General features: G+C 46.5%; 1 long non-coding RNA gene across 1 annotated transcript in view; it reads right to left on the bottom strand.

The window, feature by feature from the left end:
- Nucleotides 1–17,054, bottom strand: part of LOC138060968 (uncharacterized) — a 115,763-nt gene extending 98,709 nt beyond the window's left edge. The window contains exon 1 of the long non-coding RNA XR_011134486.1: nucleotides 16,359–17,054. This is a non-coding gene — a long non-coding RNA (uncharacterized lncRNA). The remainder of the gene's footprint in view (nucleotides 1–16,358) is intronic.
- Nucleotides 17,055–21,390: the final 4,336 nt, after the last annotated feature.

Below are 21,390 nucleotides of genomic sequence, written 5' to 3'. Positions count from 1 at the left end.
TTGTGAGAAATTCCTGTGGTTACAGGATCTTTGTTTCTCATCCACAAAATAGCAGCGCTACCTCTAAAAAGTGCTATTGTGATGAGTGGCTACTGCTCTAAATAAGGAGAATTTCTATACACTAACAACATGAGAACTGCAACCACTCGCTTTCCACTGTCACCTACCTACCTTATACCGAAGGGGAAAATCCAATTAGAAATTTAAATAATAATTAAAGGAAAATCTTTTAAATCTTGATTCATCTATTCCATAATTTTCACCTTTTTTGTGTATGTCCATCTGTTGCGCTTTCTCTGCCACGGCTGCCTCTTACCAGTATACTTTAGTTTTAGTATTAGGTGATGAAGCATAAAGCGCTATTTAAATAATATAATTTCATGAAGGAGCAAAGAACATTGCATTTATCTTCACTAACCTTGAATACGCCTGTCCCATCTAATGAAAGAAGTGATTGAAGGGACTTATTTTAGCTTACTATCCCAAGGCCCCCATAAAACTTGAATGGTAATTTAATTAGTTTCCTTTCTGGTGATTAACTAGGAATTTCTAATCATTTAATCTGAGCGCATTTTGATTCATTAAGTATCTGTTTCAATCTTTTTTTATGAGGTTATTAAACAATCCTGCCCAGGTAACCAGTCATTGATATGCGGGACTGGTAAGTATTCTGTATGAATCGGATAGGAAATATGCATGACGTGAACTGGATTTTCTTCGAACCTATTCAGGAACCACCCCAACAGCTGATAAATTAGCAGCTAATTCATTCTGACAGAACTTGCAAACTGTGAGTCAGATCCTGAGATGAGGTAAATCAGTGCAAATCTTCGACTACAGTTTTTACCTAGTGATAATGTGGACACTATGTGATCCTACATTGCGTGATTGCAGCCTGATCCAAAGGCAGACAGGGGAACGACCCAAATTTGTACTACGGCAGCAACGAGGACTATCACAAAAAGTGAACGACTAAAGCTCGGGAGATTTTTGCCCCTGAGAAGCACGCGGGCTGGAGCGGCGAGGAAGCGTGTCTCGGGCAGGACCGCGGGAACGGCGGCCCATGGGCTTCAGCCACAGCATTTCCACTGAGCAAAGCGAGTCACCCGGCTCCTGATACCTCGTTTCCCTCTCCTGTAAAATGGAGGCAGTAACTGCTAACCTAGCTCATAAAGGATGATTAAATAAATCTATTAAAGTGCTATGAAGACTCAGAGTGCTATATACTTAACTTTTTAGTTAGATTTAGAACATATTATAAAGGCTGTACAGGCTTTCTGGGCACCCATACAAAAAGGAAACGAACAACCCTTTAAACGTTGCTTAGCAGCATAATAGAATAAGAAAAGTTAAATTATCAGTCAGCTAATACTGCAGCAAAATATATTTCATCAGCTCCACCTAAAACTCTCCCCGTGCAGCTCTAGCACATGGCGTGAACGAAAGGCGTGCTGGCAGGCAGAAAGCAAAGGTCTTTCTCTCCTTTATCAGATAATTGAAAATAAACAGAACATGTAAGTATCTGTATCCGACAGAAGATACTGGGCCAGATTATTAATAAGCTTCACCAGCACAAATACGGTGCCATTTATTCATATCAGTCATGCCAGAACGCTTTAAGATAGGATTTGGTTCCTTGTATGAAAACAATAATAAAAAACCCAAAGGCTGAACTGCATTTCAATTTTATTGTCATTTATTTCGACTCCCAGGCAAAACTGGAAGGGGAACGGCGGATCATTCCGAGGGGGTTCCAGGGACAGCCCCCAAACACCGCAACGTCCACCCTCACCACGTCGCACGCCAGCCCCAGCGCCCCAGCAGCAGCCTCCAGGGAGGAACGGGAGATACTGCCATCCAGCCCCCCTCTCTCAAGTAACGACAGAAAACTGAACGGGCCGGCCTTGGCCTTGTACCATGCCCTGAAGGTCAACAGCTTTAACTTGCTGTATGAGGCTGCTGTCCTGTATCTACAGGCGGTGGAGACCACCGGCACGGGCGGGCTTTGGAGGGCCCTTCGCCTCAGCCACGCGGAGAACGCGTGCACCGTCTGCGCACACAAAGTGTGCTCTTCAGCATAACCTTCAAGCAAGTTTGATGCGTTTCCCTGCGACTGAGATTTTTACAGCTTCTCTATCTGTACCTTGTAAGAAATGTTACAGAGGTCGACCACATGAAGCATACTGCGTATTCTCATTGGCCTTTTCCATCACGGGTGATAAAACATCCCCGTTTAAGAACAGAGAAAGATTTTTTATAAGCTCAAAAAATAGAGTAAAAACATGAAAATCCCCATTAGTGTGGGAACAGCTGATAAATGCTGCCTTATTAATGATAAAGACTGTCAAGACTTAAAGCTGGAGTCTAAAACTCATTTTCACTAAGATGTTGAGAGAGAGACAGAAATTGTAAAATCGGGGCTGAAGTACGTTAACCTTCTTCTACACTGTTAAACAGCACGATTCCCAGAAAAGAGGACCTACCAGAACATTTCTAACACACGCAGGAGAAGACACGTGGTGCCAAGCTAGGCCCTGATGCAGGCGGCCCACGTCGGGCAGCCCACAGCCGGGCACGAGGCTGCTCCTCTCCTGGCCCCTGCTAACGCTCAGGTTGCTTTAAGCACCCCAAGATGCTGCTGTTATTCTTTTTCCTTTTCCTCTAACAACGGCAAGGAAGAAAGACTTGATTTACTTGATTTTATCTTAAAGCAGAAGCTGAAACACTTGCATAACATCGTGTTTTACAGAGCTATGACAAAATCTTTCAACGTTGACAGGCTAGGAATAACTTTGGGCTTTGGTTTCCTGCTTATTTCACATATTGTCAACATAACGCTGCACACCAGAGAGGACCCGCTGCCTCCGGAGGGGTAATGCAAGGAGGATTTGTGACTCTTCAGAGTAATTATTCCATTTCTCTGCCCGAAATCATATTAAAGGCAACACAGCAACTCAAGGAGGAAGTATATATCATGAAGCATTCTCATTTTATTGAAGCATATTTTCCTAAATCAAGGTTTCCCTCTCCAGTGCTGGAAATGCAAGACAAATCTGCTTGCGGCAGGAAAAGGACAGTGACAACAAATAAGGAACATGCCCTCGCTCTACAGTCTGATGTAGAGCACAAAGAGCCAGCATAATTTGCTTTAGAAACAATTCATTTTGCAACGGTATTACGTGCCAGGATGAAGAGTAAGTATTTTTTTATTTTAAAAGAAATCTGACTTTTTAATTTTCTTATGTCCTTTTTGGAGGAAAAAGTAGGAGGTGTTAAAATTCTAATTGTGTGTCAAGAAAAAACATCACGATATCCTAAGGAAAGCTGCATTAGGTGACATTCAGTGGAGCAGTACAAAGATGGAAGCATGAAAGAAAGTCTACAATTATTCAATGTAAGTTGAGATAGTTAATCATTTGGTTGGACGAGAGAAAGATCTCTGCTTTGAATCCTAGAGCAAATTACTGTCTATCCATTTTGTGATGTGTCACTGCGTAGGAAGGGAGCCACAAGTTATTATCATTATCTCTACAAATGAAGTTAAAAAAAAAAAAAGAACACAACAGCACGAGCACAAATCCAACCAAATTCCACAAGCAAACATTAGTAAATTATCAGCCAGATCTTTAAGGAAAGAGCATTAGGAATGAGCTGCGATGTACAACCACAGTTAGAGTTTGCAATGTGCATAGTGATAGGACGATGACCAAGCAAGGGGGAATATTCACAGTTTATGAGGATCATTCCATACATTAAGTGCAGAGCCAGCTGTTCTTCCTGACTGACGCAAAAAACCCAAAACACAATAAAACACGAACACCCTCAAGAGGCAGCAGCCAGGCTTGGGGAACAGACTACTTGCCAAGAACCTCTGCAAGCTCCGGAGAACAAGAAACTGGAAACTGCCGTTTCAGACGTACGCAGCCTCGGTTCTGCGACTCACCGCACTGAGCAAAGATCAAGTTGGACATCAACTGGACACAGGCATGACTAGGCTATAACGGTGAAATGCATTTGCAGACACAGACACTCGAACAAGGGTGGCCCAGAACTGATGTCTCTAGTGGAAGCTATCTCGATTAACTAGCAGAAAGCGTTTCTCATGCCACGACCCCCGAACCACGCGATTGCCGAGCGAGCGACGTGGACTACTTCCTGGGAAGCTCCATGGGACGAGGCTCCCGAGAGCAGGTTACGGGGACGTGAGGTTCATCCCAACGGCCAGGGCCACGTGTTCGCTCCATTCAGTGGATCCTGTAAGAGAAACTCAAATCCGACGCGAATGCTCGGCCAACCAGCCAAAGGAGCCAGCAGGCCCTACTGTTTGCACCGCAGCTTCTTCCTGAGCAGCTGCCCCACAACTGCCGCCAACCTGGGAAGACGCAATTTAAAGCGAGGGTGGGAAGACAACGCTATATCGGTCCTTATGCACTGGGGCACCGTTCCCTTTGTATATATCTATATGCACACGCAATAAACAGCATTAGGCACAGCGCGCCCACAAACTGCACACGTACCTACCGACGACCCGTGGGGCCAGATTTCCATGCGTGCCTCGTAGCCCTGGCTCCTCCGCAGCTCCTGCTGAAGAGCGGCTGGGCTCGGGCCGGCAGGACGAGCTGCTCAGAAACACCGCTGCCAGAAACGGGGCTTCCAAAAAAGGAAGGCATTAAGTTACATGAGGATACAGCAGGAGAAGATGAAGATGAGAAACAAATTACAGTGGGGACACATTGTTCCAAAACCTGCAGCTCCCCTTTGGGTCATAGTCCACTTGTTGCTACCACGTGTACGTGACTGGGATACACAGGAGAAAACGCAAGAAAAAGATTAAAATGCTCAATCATTTGCAAATGCTCCCCGGATAACTACAAGCATGCGTTGAAAGAACAGCTCTAATACGCAGCACTTTGCCGTGGTCTCGTCTCTCCGGGAACACAGACGAACCACGGGGATGGGCGCACGCGGGGCTGGAGCTCACTAAGAGAGCCGCAAGGGGCCGCGTGGGCCGGCACCGTGCCTGCGACCCGCTGACTCGCTTGTACGGCATGGCAGTGGGACACGTACAAATCACCAGCGCTGCCCATGCAAACCACCAGTGTTTTCTAGGCCAATAACCCGAGGGAGAAACACGGAGAGGCTCCAGCCTTTAAGAATTACGTTACATTAGACAAAACACAGGCTATCCTTTGTAAAAACTGCTTGTTTGATTTTGTTACCGGTAAGACGTTTGCATCGCACCTGCGGAGAAGCCCTGCCGGGCTCGCGCAGCACCGAGCGGCATCGCTGCAACGGGAGAGCGCGGCCCCATCGCTCCCGCGGCCGGGCGGCAGCTTCCCGCGGGGCTCGGAGGCACCTGCCTTCAGCGGCGTTTCTCTCCCGGATACTACCTTGCTCACCTGCTAAACGTGCGTTTGTCCGTTGCGGTGATTTTACCCTGCTTTTTGCCTTTAGCTGTGCTCCCGCAAAGCCAATCTCTCAGTTTGCTAAGTGACGCAACGTAGCAGAAAAAAATTGACTAAAAAGAGAGCTATTATATTATTTGTTAAACACTGAAGTACTCTCCTTAAAAAGACACCACGGTAAATGGTTGTATACGCTAAAGCAACAGACAGTACGTCCAGTTAAGCCCTTTGGAGCCTGACATTGAACATATATTCACTGAGTTTTGAAGCTTTCTGGGGCATGCTTGTAATTTTTCCTGGTAGTCGTGAGGACCAGCACGTTACGGCCACGTGACATCAAACCGTGCTCCTCGCTTACATCGACGCGGCCTTCCAACGGTGCCTGCCGACACATTAAAACAGCCGCTTCACAGTCAAAAACTTAACGGGAACAGTAAACACTACCTCTTGCTGCACGGAAATGAAGCTGGCTTCAAGCATCTCTCCTCCTGACCTTGGGGAAACTTGCGGCGCTTTCTGACTTTAGCATTTCTATGTTAAGGAATGCAGTCATTTTCAGATTACTTAAACCACCTCTGCTTCATCGTAGGTGCCTTTTTAAAGATTTGTTAGCTCTGAAATATAATTTGGCTTTCCTCACTCTCCCCGCCGGGGAGGCACCTCCCCAGGCTCGGCCGGGGCCCAGCGCCGCACCCGCGGCCCCCTCGCTCTCAAACCTCAGCCGAGACGAAGGCCAGCGACAGGCGGAGCGTGTCCTTTGCGGAACACGTTTTCCTCGGTTCGGTTTATCGCAGGGCAAACAAACGCGACAGCGGCAGATGCCTCGTTACCGCCCGTCGTCGCATCAGCCTGCTTTACCCCGGCTCCCTTCTAAGGGGAAGGGCACGCTCGCTGCCTCCCTGCGCGTGCCGCGCTGCTCCGTGCCAGCGCCAAGAGCCGCGGCGGGGCCCGGCTGCCAGAGCGACTGTACGAATTGGCAGGAAACGCCGTTGCAAGAATTTCTGCAGACTTGAAACCCCGTGGCTGCTTATAATGTTTTTTGGGGTTTTTTTTTACGGCCTAGCCCTTAAAGATGCAGAAGAGCACCCAAGCCGAAAGCGGTGACAACACACGCGGTACACGTTTTCCAGACAAAACTTAGGTACTTACCCAGCAATATTTAAGGACGGCACTGGAGGGCGCGAGACCCAGTTTCCTCACGTTCACTTCTGCAACGAGAAGGGCCAACCTGAAAGATTTATCGCCTTGCACCGATAAGAGTTGCAAGTGAGATGTCTTTCCACATTACAAATGAAAATATAGTACTTCAGAGCAAAGAAATCAAATTTGTGGTGGGTACTTTGTCAGAAGATTTATAGGTTTTGAGCGTTTCCGATGTTTAAGTGCACCTAAAGTGCACTTGATGTGAACTTCAACTGCCTCGGAAGAGCTGTAAGCCCAGCAGACGTCCCGATTGCTCCTGCTAGACTGCTGGGAAAAATCCTCTTCTACAAGAATATATATTTATATCAAAAAATACAACAACAATTAAAAAGAACCAACAGAAATACATATTTCCAAGACTACTAGCAATCAGCTGGAAGGAGGCTGGGCTCCCGCAAGCGCTGATAGTTAAAGGACTCAGGCAGATCACCTTCTCGGGCCGGTGTCAGCTCAGGAGAGCTAACCAGACAGGCAGAAAGGAGAAAAAAAAGAAAGCAAGCTGAAAAGCAGAATTAAAAAACCGTTGACATCGTGGAAGCTGGCCAGCCCTACGGGGAGTACAACCCGGGGGGGCGACGGTGCCCCGCGCCGCAGGGACCCCTGCCCGCGGTGCAAAGCCCTCCAGCGCTGCCCCAAGGGCCCTCCTGCTATTGCATAGGCTTTTCCCTCGGAAAATAATTTCAAGCCTTCCCTAAAAAACGAACAAAATAACCTCTCCAAAATCCCCATAAAAACCTCACAAAAAACCCCACTGTTACATCCCATTATTTGTACAGCAAAGTCAGGCAAGCTCCTAAGTTAAGCAATACCAGAAATAAAGCAACTTCAGCTCAGTCTCAGTAAAGACATCTTAATTGCTCGAGCGCGTATGACTTTTCCTTCTTCGTTATTTCTCATTCAGCGTGTAAGATGAAAGGGTAAAATGAAGGTTACTCAAGCAACCTGAATCCTGACATTTAGAGAGGCGTTTAATTTATTAAATCAGGAAACAGTTAATACACGCTTTGTGTAGTTAATATATGCACAAATTATACATATGAGTATAGGCATAAATATAGATATTTTACAGTACATCTCAATATACTGTATACATACAAAGGCCAATTTTGGCCCTCGACAAAACAGGTCTTTCAGCTTCAGAGAAGCTGGCATAAAGGTGCCGGAGGAAAGAATTTCCTTCTAAACGTTTTCCCTGTTGGCTTTACCCACTCACTGGAGTGCTACTATTCCTATGCATGAATGATTTATTTCTATATTACTAGTTACCTCCTTTGATTAAATATATTAGTGCCTTTTAAGTTATTTCAAGGCTACAATCATTTGAAAATTAAATGATCCTTGGAGTACCCTTTGGGAACTGTACACTAAACTGACATTTCCATAATGCAAAAAAATTGCAGTTGTGCACATTTTATTTAATTAAACTGTACTCTTTATCAAGTAAACCAAACGGGAGAATACTAATCATGTTTTTTATTTTTAGCAGTGATAGAGCACTGGAGGCTCCTCGTTGTCACGGGCAGATTTTGTCTGCGTTCCGTCAACAGCTTCAGCCGGCACATCAGCCTGGGTGTAACCTCATTCAGCTTAAGCACAGTTCTCCAGAAAGAACATTTCAGTGGTTAACGATGGATTATACCCCAGCTGGAAACTTCTGAAAGCCTCCCGGTTTTCCTCGCTTTGCGCTGGGCTGCATTTAAAGGGCGCGTTGGGCGCGCGCCGCGTCCCCTCCCTCCGGGGCCCCGACTGCGCCGCTTGGACAGGCGCCGAAAAATATTTCTGACCCAAAAGAAAGGAACGAAGCAACAAAAAGAGAGAGAGATGAAAGGACTTTCGAGTCCCACGTCTACACAATCCCCTCCATCCCGGCCCGTTCTTTGGCACTCAACCTCGTTTTGCAAGTCAAAGGAACAGCTGCTAAACGCTCCTCCAAAAAAGCCATAGGTGGTGAAAGGCGGCGGAGGAGAGGCTGGGGGGACGGTGGCCTTGCCATCAATCAGTGACTTGTGTCCCTCCCTTCAGACGGAGAAGTCCCGATCTGGTAAAACTCACTTTCCTTGTCGGTACAGGCAATACATGGCAGTTTGCTGCTAAGACTTCTTCGTCATAGACCACAGGAGCGCACGGACTCCACGGCACCGCTCCAAAAAGCCAGGTCCCGTCCGCGCGGGGAGAACGCAGCAAGTATCATCTAACCTGGAATTAGAAGTCGCTGGGAAAGGGACACAAGAGGAAAAAAACCACTTCTCTTTGGGTAAAATTTGCAAAGCTCTGAAATATTTAGATCAGTTTTCACACAGAAGTCCTAAAAGTAGATGAAAAATAAGTCTTGAAACGCTTTCAGCTTTCAGTAACTCTTAACAGTGTGCTTCCCTATGTGGAAAGACAACTTCAAACTTTATTTTTGATTATATCTGTATGTTTTATTCCTCTTTGTCACTGGAGTAATTGTGGCTTTGTAAAATCCACCCCGGGCAATTAATATGTCAAGCAGAGACCCACACGGCTTATTTTCCCCAAAACAGTTTTTGGCAACTCTGGGTTGCTCTGAGAGGAACAAGTCGCTCTCACTCCTGTCAAAGTTATTAAACAGCACTGCCCAAAGATGTCCCCCGTTTAAGGTACAAATAACTTACTTAAAAGTCAACGCATCACTCTATCTACCAAAACGCAACATGTATTATACCGGAGAAAACTCTCTGCTTAGATCTCAAAATAAAACAGGTGTTTGGGGGATAAAAGTCAAGACAAAAGTGCTAAAGCCTTTCACGTGCTCTCCTCCACTTTCTACAGCAACGCAGCTTTTGACGGAGGGCTCCTGACTGCTCAATTTGATGGCCAGGCAAACTTATAAAAGCTGAAGCGCCGGGTTTCCCAGGGGAAGACATAATGAAATAAATGCACTCATGAATATGTATGGCACCAGGCGGCCATCTGTTCTCTACCAACATCTTTTCTTAAAAGGAGTTTCAAATATTTCTGCGGAGAAGTTGTATCTTTATTTCCACGTACAAAATTAGACCTTGAATTCTCACCGTCGCTGGTCATTAAGTGCTATTGTTATGGAAATGTGTTTTTTCCTCTACGACAATCAAAAGACTGGGTGATAATATCCAGTGTTACAAAGTTCAGGTGGGGAATTTAGCACGTCTGTACCACAGCTTTAAAATATTGAGAGTCAGAGCACGCGTTGCATAATGTAAATATAACTGGCTGCGTCCTCCTTGGGAGGAGAGGAGCCTGCGACGTGCTGCCCTCATTTGTACCGTGCGCCCGCGGGATTTCCCTGGCGGCTGCGGGGACGCTTCAGGAGGCGTTTGCACGCAGTATTCACGAAGCCGGTGGCCGCGCGGACCCCGATTTGCATCCCAGGGCGCTCGGGCCGAGAGGAGGCGGCGGCGGCGGCGGTGGGAGAGGCGCGCGGCCGCGGCGGTCCCGCGCGAGCCAGGCCACGCGGCTCCTCCGCCGAGCTGGGCCTTCTGCGGCAGCTAGCCTGAAGCCAAAGGCAACCTGGAGGGAAAGAGGACTGAGACTCTCGGGCGTTTGGGGATACAAAGGATTTCGCAGAATACCGAGGGCGACCAAGGAACAGACGCTTCAGAGGAGCAGACGCAAAGAGCCGTGTCGTCGGAGCCCAGCCTGCTGCACGGCACGCCGAGCCCGCGGCGGCCCGATTACGCCTCGAGCACAGCCGCAGCGGCGCAAGCAAACGCCGGCTCCGCGCCTGCCGCCAGCGACGAGGACTTCGGAGCCGGAGGAGCGGAGCCCGGGTAACAGAAAACCCAAACCACTGAAAATCATACACGTGGGGGTGAAAAAGAGTAAAACGACCTCTTGCAGACAAAACGCATCGGAAGCAAATTGCTATTTCCTACTCCATTCGACGTTAATGAGGTAGCCAGCCCTTCATTATTTAGCGCAAGGGTGCAGCTGCGGCAGGCCAGATGAGAGAAGTGCAGCTGGTGCCCAAACCGCAGTCTACAGGAGCGTCCTGCCACGGCCTGGTCGGCAGAGCTCTCCCCGCCACGGCCTCGCTAGCTCGCCGGAGGCGGCCGTGCGCCTCCCGCGCGAGCCCGCCCCGGGAGACCGTCCCACCAGCGGCCCAGGGGCACGAACGCGCAGCAACGGGAACGCTCGCGAGCGTTCGGCAGGCCCGACGCCGGGAGCAGGCGCTGGAGAGGGGAAGGGGAGCTCGCGGGGGCGAGGGGCTGCCGGCTGCTCTTGGCCCGCGCCGGCCAAAGGCGGAGGCAAAGGCGCTGGAGCCCCGCGGGCGGGAAGCGCTCCCGGGGGCGCTCCAGAGCATCCGCGCTCTGTCCGCCGACGCAGCCCCGGCCGCTTTGCTCCCGCTTTCTAGGAGCGTGTCACCTGGCGTGATATTAATGCCGCTCAGGAACTGGATTTTACATTTCCCAGCAGGTTTCAACAGTTTCTAAATAGCAAACGCACCCACACAGAATGGCTTGTGCTCTGCATCACGAATAAATATTTTGGCTTTGTTTAAGTGTTTCGGTCCCATAACCCAAAACATTCCTTTCCGGTCCAGCCTGCCGAAAGCATTTTTATGCATCTGAAAAGCACATTAAAAAATAATTCAAAATTAAACCATCAGCATTTTTCTAAACAGAGTCGTGTTTAAAGCAAGACTTCCCCAAATATTCTGGTCTCACAAAAAGCCTCCGGCAATGCCGAGACAGGGCTCTAACGCGAGGGCGGCTCCGCTGCCTTCCCCGGCCGAGCCCTGCGGCGCGTTAAACTGCTGGGCCACCGCGCCGCTGGGCAGAGGCCGTCTCCGTCATCACACGCAGCGTTAACCCAGTAGTGCCGGCGCCCAGCAGCGGGCATCTCCCCTTGGAAAGCACGGCTTACTCGTTCGCAGCTTCTGGCGGGGAAGAGGCCCCTGGAAAGGGCAACGCTCAACGCCGTGCAGGTATTGTGCACGGGCGAATCTCCGGTGCCCGGTGCAGTGTCCGAAGAGCCACGACCGGCGCTGCCGCAACGGGGCCGCTCCTGCTCCAAAACCTCGGGAGGAAAGCAAACTGCCCAGCAGCTGCAACGACAGCAAAACAGCCAATATTTAGCGTTATACACATTACTGCATGTGCCCGGTGACCTCTATCCTTCGGGAAACTCCTGTTTTCTTCGAAGACAAAGAAAAGGCTGGGTTCATTTCCGGCTTTGATTTATTGGATTAATTTCTGCAGCTGATCTTAAACATGAGCAACCTGTATATGTTCCATCGTAACAGCTTTTGCATTTGCATCCAAAACTTGGGCATTATGCTCAGCTTGCTCACCTCCACTCAAAAGGTGCAAATCACTAAATTTGCATAATAACTATCCACAACTAATCATCCACGTTTGTTCATGGAAACAGCCACTTTCTGTAGGACTTAAAATTAGCATAAACCGTGCATAATAATCAAGAAAACACCAATTTGTCTTATTAATGGTTGCAAGGAGTTTATGCATTAATTAGCAGTGCATTACTCGGAAAAATGCATTAAAGTGCTCCAAGGATCAGTTCACGCCAAGGAACCTCTAAGCATTTTTCAGGATCCTGCAGGCCAACACAATCTGAAGTGGAAGCAGAAACTGTAACCGCAGCCAGTGACAAGGCACAAGGAGGCAGATAAGAGCTATCCCGGCAATTTTTGTTTGGCAATACCTATGCAAAGGTTATTTACCTAACCTGGAACTGCCCCATTTAATGCAATACAGATTACACTAGTAAGATCGGTGAGCTAATAGCAACTGCTTTACCAAAAAAACCTCCAAACAGTGTATAAGAGAGCTTGGCAAGCGTCCTGGTCATAGAAAACTGTCAGAAAGATGTGTTTCATGCAGCTTTTATGTACTTGTGGACATATCTCTGTCAAGAGGCCCTGTCCGCTAGTGATCTGAAACAGCCCCCTGGAAAATTTTCAAGCAGGATGGTGGCGCTGGCCCCAGCTGCACAGCGAGAACCTACTCGCAAGCCGTCCCCTACCAGGAGCTGTCGCAGAGCGGCTCCTGGAATAGTCATTGACGTTTAACTTTTTTTCAGCAGCAGGTGGTACAATCTCTGTATCTGCAAACTATAAACACACTCCAATGCAGATTCTTCTGGTTAACAGCTACTATACAACTGCAAAGCGTTATTGTTCCAACAAATGCTTTAACACTACCAGTAAAACCTAAAGCAAGAGCTTATTTCTAAGAAAGAGATGTTCCAGTGAACATTGTACCGTGGGAACAGTAAAACATACCAAGCGTCTAAAAATGCAGAGACGTTTACTCTCCATTTCTCCCTGTGCTTCCGGAGACACCTACCTTAACTTTTACTAATGGGACCTTTGAAGGCGCTTGGGCTACGAGGACGCTCAGGGAGAAGTAGACAAAGTCTTTAAGTAGCTTTGAAACTTCCAGCCCAAAGACAGGAGTTTAGGTGAGACTCTGCTGCCCCTCTCGCCCTCGGGAGCGCCTAACCCTCTAACGCTGACTTTTGGACGTCAACATGAACCCTGCAGTATGCTGCAGGGGTTCAGACCCATGGGGGGAGGTTTGCGCAGCAGGTTACTGCAAGCCACTGCTTTGTCTGGATGTATGCTGGTGCAAGCAGGATCACGACTAGGTTTGCTTGCATAAATAGAAGAGTCGGGCTCCACTGCTCCACACCGGAAGGCAGAAACCAGAAGTCAGTGATCTAAGCGTGTGAGGAGTTAACAGGTTCTCTGTCATGAAGTCACCTGACACCTGTGCCACATTTTCATGTCCCAACATCTTCCCTACCTCAAAGAACAACTGCAAGAATATGAAGAATGAATGATAAACAGATTGATATAAATAGACGCTTGTCTTAAAAAAACATTTTCACTTTGTGCTGCTACAAAGAACAGAGATGTAAAAAACAATTATTTTCTGCTTCTCCATTAAAGTAGACAACGATAATTACATTTAATGGAAATAGTCCGGTTTGTACCTGAATTTCACAGATAATTGGTTCACTATATGTCCTCTTCTGCTACAGAATTTTGAACACAATGTTTTCTCTAGTAAACACCTTAAAGTGTAGGATCTGCCTCACCTAATACAAGCTGTATGACTATAAATGTTTACTTCATGAAGGAGTGATGGACTTAACAAGAGGACAGATTTAACAATTCCGTTCTGTCAACCACTTGGTTAATTTGTTAGCAAAGAAATTCTGGTTTTCAGCAATGCTTTCAGGAATTAATTTTGTCTTAGTGCTCCTGAGAAGCGCTACAGTTTAATTGCCAGGTAGTTAATCTAGTCATTGTGCATATTTTTGTTCTTTGTTTTCCTAAGCACAAATTGAACCTTACAGAGAGGGGAAGAAAAGAAGGGTAACAAAGGCATCTTCTACACCACACCAGGCGAGATTCGCATCACATAGCAATCCTACGTAGCTACAGATTAAATTGCAAAACCTGTATCATCTGCCCTGCAATGCTGTTTTTTTCCCCATCAATAAAGCACCGGGTCATAAATAAATAATAACAAACAATGGCCAGAAGTGTCCCAGCTTTTCTGCAATCTGAGGCAGAGTTATTGCCCTTGTCGCACGTGAGGACATAGCATTTAGGCATTATTCTTTCCTCCACACGTGCTATCTCCCTGTTCCTCCGGCACCTGCTCCCTGAAAGTGGTGTCCTCTAAATCCTGTATCTGCTCAGGACACGGCAGCCCCTGCCCATGCACCCACCAAGCAATAACCGTGATTCATAGCTTCGTTGTCTGCTGAGGGCTCCTTAAATATCCACGAGTTGTACCCGTCTCCCTGCAATATACTCTTTTGTACGTGCTCCTGACCCACCCAAAAGCCCTCACACAGATGAGGCAAGTGAGGCAACAGCTACTTGCGTTTGATGCAAATAAAATGGCTTTTTAAAATGCAAAACAGTTATCTATCTCATTCTTCCTGAGCAGGATTTTTAACAGGGAAAGGTGGTCACACAGAAAGGCGGGCTTGGGGATGGCTGAATATCTGCAATGCAGATTACAGAAATACTGTGATTTTCTACAGATGGCCAAAGACTTTCTGCAAAGACTGCTTTTAGCCACAAGGTTGATTTTGATCTTGAAGACTAAAGGAACATCAAAGGGAAATCCCTGCAAGTATATGCTGGTGCTCTTGGAGCATGCTTGGACCTATGAAGCCCACAGTTTATAAATATTCAATACAAATACTGTAACATCTCAGGTAATCATTACATGGGCTACAGTAATAACTCATCTTATCGCTGCTCTTCCCACCTTGCCTCACAGTACCACAGGAACTCGTTACTGTTGGTGGCTGTATCCAGCAAAACCAGTAACTGTCAGCACCAGCAGAGAGGAGCACTTCCCAGCGGGGCAGCAAGGTCCCAGGAGGTGCTGGAGGTCGGAACGGGGTCCGTTTCCACGGTCCTCGCTCTGAAACAATCAGTGACTCAATACACGACCTAACAGCACCTGAACTCTAGCCACTGTTTTAGGTGTGCATTCGCATCACTAGCTGTTTGGTCTGTGAATCTTACTTCTATCAGCTGATACCTAACTCTTCTTTCAGTGTCACATCTAGCCACTTCCCGCTTAATTTTGTCTTCACAAAGCATTTCATGGGGGCCTTTTCCACCTTACCCCTAAAGCCTTCGCAGCCTGAGTCAGTTATAGGTGTCTACCGTGAAGCATACGGCCCTAATTTCCCACCCTCAGGAGACCACGCCACCCAAGCTACACATGCTTCTACTGCAATTACAGTCCTCTGAAACATAAGGGCATGTTATCATTGCCAAAAAAAAGAAATTTATCTTGGACTACAGTCACTACCAAACATGTACTCAACACAGCCTACGGTATTGGGTCAGAAACCTCTGAGGACCTGTGAAGCTGACAGACGGCAAAAGCTCCATCTTATCTTGGTCTCCACAACACCTCCCGGTTGGAAGTGGAGTTCAGCAAGCTGCTTAGGTTGTTTCTCAGCCAGAACCTACTTGCTTGCTGCTGCGTCTACCTGTGATTTTGTTGACGATGTAAGTCTGGGCTGTGAAGTCATTTTTATAAGACATTACTTTTGGTCTCACCTCTAGAAAATATCTGTAACAGTTTGCTGCGTCACTCAAATTTAAATTCGCTGTCTTCTCACTCTCCACTTGCAGAATCACTATTTCTAATATTTTTTCCTGTCCAACTATATTTTAAAGGCAAATTGATAAAATGGAAGTCCACAGACAATCTAGTAAGTCTATTAAAAATATTCCTTTTTCCACACATATCTGGAAAAATCCTGAAATCTTGAAATTTTTAAACAAGTAGGGAACATGTGACAGCAACAATCTTTTGCTATTAACAGCTAAATATAAAGGAAAATATTCGTAAGAAAACTGTATCTGTGCATGCATAATATAGTTTTTGTAGTCAGGAGCTTTCATTAGATGCAGAAGTTTGACTCTCTTGCAATTAAAATGTCCTGTAACAGTAGTAATTACCACATCAGATAAAGCACAATGGATTACAACATCATACCTGCAGTATCATTGCTATTTAAAAATTTCATTTCAATTTCTGCAGTTTCTGCATTACATTACAGCCCAAATATTTTTTCAGAACATGTTAGTATTTTTGAGAGCTTTTATATTGCTAAATTCATCTCTAAGCACTTAAAAACGAAATGCAGTGAACAGACCAACAGTATTTTTTATAAGACAAAGTCTTTTGAAAAGAGCTAGTTATTATAACCAAAGCCATCAAATTAAAATTCATCAAGGCCCACCTTGACTGCGGCAACAGCTACGAACCTTTCCAACAATTTAAAGAGCCAAGCGTGAAGCCGAAATCTCTTCCGCAGCACTCCAGCGCCAGCGATGGTCTCTTCTGGCAGAACCACGAGCAAACACACTCCTTCAGCTTCCAGGAGCCACCAGACTACTCCAAGCGCTACCGAAATGACAAAGTCCCGTCACTCCGCAGACGCTTTTAAGGCACATTGAACTTAGGCGTAGTACAACGTACCTGTGGAAGAGTAGGGCTCAGACCTAAATAAAACCAAAAGCATCAGATTATTCCCGCAGCTCCGCCGCGTGCCAGACCGCGCGGCGCTTCCCGCCCGTGTCCGTCCCCTGGTGCTGCCAGCTTGCAGCGTGAGAGGCTGACAAAGCTCTCAAGCGAGGCGGGCAATGACTCACCACTCACGGCTGTGGCTACCAGGGGCTTTTTACTGCCCGTTTTTAGTCTTACAGGAACATGAATTATCCCTCTTTTCTTGTATTTAAACCTAGAGTCATGTCTGCAAAGACGCTAAAAACCATCAATTCCCTCCCATCTTCCCCAATTTCATTCAGTTCTCTGCAAACTTTTCCAGCAACAAAATAAACCCTTTTACTTTGTAGGGGGATGATAAAGATGACGGATGCTTTTTGGAAATTATTTTACATGTGTCCATAAACGCTCCCCTAAGAGCTTATCACAGCTGACGAGCAGTTCTGAGAAGTCAACTGCTGTTGACTGAAAGCGTCTGCCACTTTTTCCGAGCAGGATATAGAGACCACGTGATTTGTGCGTGACTAGCACTTGTTTCTGGGACCACAAAACACACGTCTGTCATAGTTAACGCCAGGACCAGGAACGCAAGCCCTGCTAATGAGCTTTGACTACGAACCGCTATTGCAGTCACTCATAATTCCAGCCCCTTCCTCCGGGGAGGTAACGCGCAGCTCAACGCGCTCATCTGGCACAGTTAATTTTCCCATACGCACCAAGAGGATTAAATCACCGGACCCACTGCGAGGCGGGAGCTGAGGCTTCACCCACTCGATTCCCCTCTCCAAACCTAAGGGCCACACCAGGGAACCCAGCGCCACAGCCAGGACGTCCCACGGGCAAAGGGATTCACCCCCCAGTTCCTCTTCTCCCTGCGAGCCGTCCCAGCAACGATGGCACGTGAGCTTACATCAGACCTAATTTACAAGCTGCCTTCGGGGTTGGGGGTGCTCTGCCTTTTTCAGAAATGCTTGTTTGCATCTTTCTATCTCCCAAGAAAAATCAGATTAGAGACATAAAATGAAGCATACACAGATTTTGACATTGAAGAGGCACTTCAGAGGGAGACACATCTTTAAAAATACCGTTGTTTATAATGATACCTGGTTTTCCAGGAAGGAAACAGAAGAGAAAAAACATCAGCAGGGGGTTAAAAAATGTTTTTGCGCAACAGTCGGTATATTGTCAAAAGGAGAAGAAAAGTATGAGGTCCGATAAAACGAGCATCTCCCCAGTTTCTACACTGGAGCAGCCCGGTGGCACAAGGGACGCATTGAACACGTTCCCTTTTTAAGGTCTTCCCTACACTTGCCTTCAGCAGCTGCTGAACGCTCCCTGGACAGACATGAAGATCTGGGCCTTTATGTGTGCTAAAATATGCATCTCTCTCCCCTGAGTAAGAATAATACATTTAATACCTACCACTCTGAATTTTATGATGCCTTTAACTATTCGTTTCCTTGCTTTTAGTAGTTGGGTTTATAAGTAATGTGAGAGGCAAGTATGCTTTTGTCACTTAGCAACCTAAAATGGGTTTTGGAACAAAAATCTTTATTTCTGGAGTCACTGCAGAGCTGGTTGCTGAAGAGGACTGAGCTGGAACAAGCGTGACTCCCTCTTCAGGGATGACCCCGCTCTGCCACCACGCGCGGCCCCTGGGCTGGTCTCTAGCTTGGTACCCTCACCTACAACTCGCCATCCCCAACACAAAGAGCAGGAAGGAGGGAATTTTAATAGAAAGACAGCCAATTGGCATTATTTTCTGACTGTGTTCTAGCTAATTTCCTGCAGTCTCCTTGAAGCCAGGATACTGGTAAGGCAGAGAACAGTTCACTTTATGTCTGTATTTATACAACAATAACCAAGTTATTTTCCTTTTACAGGACCTCCTCCATCCTCCTCAGGTCTCTACTGCTGTGGTAGTGACCAAGTAGGGAGCGGAAAATTCAGCAGAGGATTCGCACATGGACGGAGCTTAGACCATGGGGCTAAGGCTGCTACCGGTGCCTCTGGCACCGTCCGCTGGGCACCGCAGCCTGGGGATGCTTCCCACGGCGTGGGGCAGGGGCTCACAGCTGTCCCCGCAGCACGGCCACCGGCCCCCTCCTGTCCTTGCAGCCTACTAACGCTTCCAGGCCCGCTACATCCTTACCCTAACCCTTCCCAACAGGAAACCGAGACTTGGCCTACTTGGTGATTTACACTGAAGTACCAAGAACTGAGAAGTTACGTTACTTTGCATATAGGATGGGACATTTGATCTCTTCGGGCCCAGCCCTGCGTTACCTGCTCGGGTGAGTGAGCCAAAGACACTCCGCTCGTTCCAGTGGAGCTTCCTCCTGGCCGAGCTAGGACACCTTTAATTACTGCCAGCTTTAATTACTGTCCCAGCTTCCCAAAGGGCTTTTGATCTAAGTTTTCACATCTTGTCCCTACTAGTTCGTTCCTTCTCAGGTCCGTGCTGTAGCCACTGCAGCAGTTTCCTGGCAGTTACAGCAGAAAGAACAGAGATTTCATAGAAAACAGACTGAAGCGGAGCCTGCTGCAATGCAATGCGTGTGCTCCATCTTCTCACCAGAATGGATGAAATCTGTTTTAATGCGCAATATAGAAACAAGCATCAATCATAAATTTGACGTTGATCACATGCGAGGCCTGCTGCACGCTACTTGTCTATTTTCCTGGTTGTATTCTCTTGTCACCATAAACAGCAAGGTCAACTTGCTTAATTATGTCCCTGATAAATTAGGTTACACCAAACAAGATATCTAACAAGAAATTAGCACGGGCAGGAAAGTATGAAATAAAAACTGAAAAATGAGAAAGGGAACTAAAGAATCCACAGCAATCATAACTGCCAAAATGTCAGATTTACCTTCTCCTGAATTATTTTCTTCAAGGAAGTGGATTCAAGATGATTTTTGCCCTTTTAAAGTCCTATTAACCACACTGAAATGTTCAAAGAAAAACGAGAGGATGTAACCTAAAACCCATAATGTGATAGAACAAAATGAGTGAACCCTAACTCAGAACACTCCGTCTAATGAAAACCTAATATTCTAGTTAAAGCAGTGATTACAGCTAAGTTTATCACACTCTTTCGGAGAAACAATTTTTGCTTATGCATCTTTAACATCATTTCTTTTAAGGACAATCAAATACATGGCATTACGTTATCAATGATATTTAAAAAAAAAAATCTTAAGTTTAGGAATTTTTATTTAAATTAATGCCATTAGTAAGCATTAGCTCACTACATTCTGTCAAGTCTTAATAAAAGTACCTTTTAAGAAATTTTTCCCACACATACATCTAGATATGCTTTATGATGAACCCAAAATATATATTAGACTCATCTTGTAATGAAACACGGTGTCAGATGTAAGCTGCCCATCACACTGATAGCTCTGGCATCCGTTTATACACTTGATAGGCAAGTCAAGGAAATTCTCCCAGACGACTTCCGATTTGCTGCAGCAGACAAGATACAGGTGGCATTTGACTTTGTACGAGAAGTGGTATTGTCTGGCTTCACTATGAGTAAAGATAGAAATGTTTAGAGTGAAACACCTGATGGTCATTAATTATCTCACTGCTAAATCCTGCTGTGATGCTGAATCCAGCAGCTTTTATGGTGGCTTAATAACTTTAATATCCTGTGCACAAGCATGCTTTCAACAATCAACAGCCTGATAAAGTCTACCCGACTTTCACCTCCACAACACAAGTTTATAGCAATGTACGTTATTTACCTCTCTATAAAAAAAGGAAAATTATGTTTGGCAGCAAAGACAGAGCCCTACGGAAAATATGAACGTTCCTGGAAGACTTCCACCAGCTCCATCAGAATCACTGGTCTGTCAAGATTTTAGCTTTATCTACAGTAGGACCGGAAAACAGGCTTTTTAAAGTTGGATTCAGATAGATACCAATTCAGGAGCACAAGAGGAAGAGGACAGGTTATGAGTTAAGTTCTAGGACCAGAACATATTAGGAATCACCATGTTTGGACACTGTAACCTAAATATATTCCACAAACCAAACATGGAGCACAACGCAAAAGCGCAATGGTTATCGTTGAGAACTTTAATATGTCCTTTTATTTTTGCAGCCACACTATTTTATTTGTGTGGGTTTTATATGTCAGTTAGCTACAGTAATTGATGGGCTATTTTGTGATCCTTTGGGATGAATCCCTCCATTCAAATGAAGTGATGAATTACAACAAGGATAGCTTTCCTAGGAATCGGCACTCGTGATAAAAGTGACCCATCTCTAAATGAAGGGCAGAAAGCAGTTTCTCTGACACTAGTCTGGATTTGTGCAAATTGCCTTCAGTGAAGTTTCCAGCAAATAAGATTCAAGCCCCACTGAAATCAATAGGAGTCTTTCTATCGATCTTGGTGGGCATTGGATAAGGCCCATCCATGCTGCTGCTGCCACACGGAAACAGAGCAAAAACATAATTTCATCAAACCAACTGATATTGCTTAAACTCCTTTGCCCCGCTTGGACTCCGCCGAGCTGCGAGTCGCAGGTGGAGCTCTGCGAGGGCAGCGGCCAACCCCGCTCAGGTCGGTCCCCGCTCAGGTCGGTCCCCGCTCAGGCTCGCGCACCGTTCCCGCGGGCAGCGCCCGTGAACCGCCGTGGCGTTTCACAGCCTCCGACAAATTACAGGCCGGTACACCTTCTACCTTTCACTCACTGTCTCCTGATGCCACTGCTAGAAAACTCCCTAAACATCACGTCTGAAAGAAACCACAGGT

Source organism: Struthio camelus, chromosome 14 (assembly GCF_040807025.1).
Source record: "Struthio camelus isolate bStrCam1 chromosome 14, bStrCam1.hap1, whole genome shotgun sequence".
In the NCBI taxonomy this organism is placed as follows: Eukaryota; Metazoa; Chordata; class Aves; order Struthioniformes; family Struthionidae; genus Struthio; species Struthio camelus.
This window is presented reverse-complemented; position numbering and strand designations above follow the sequence as displayed.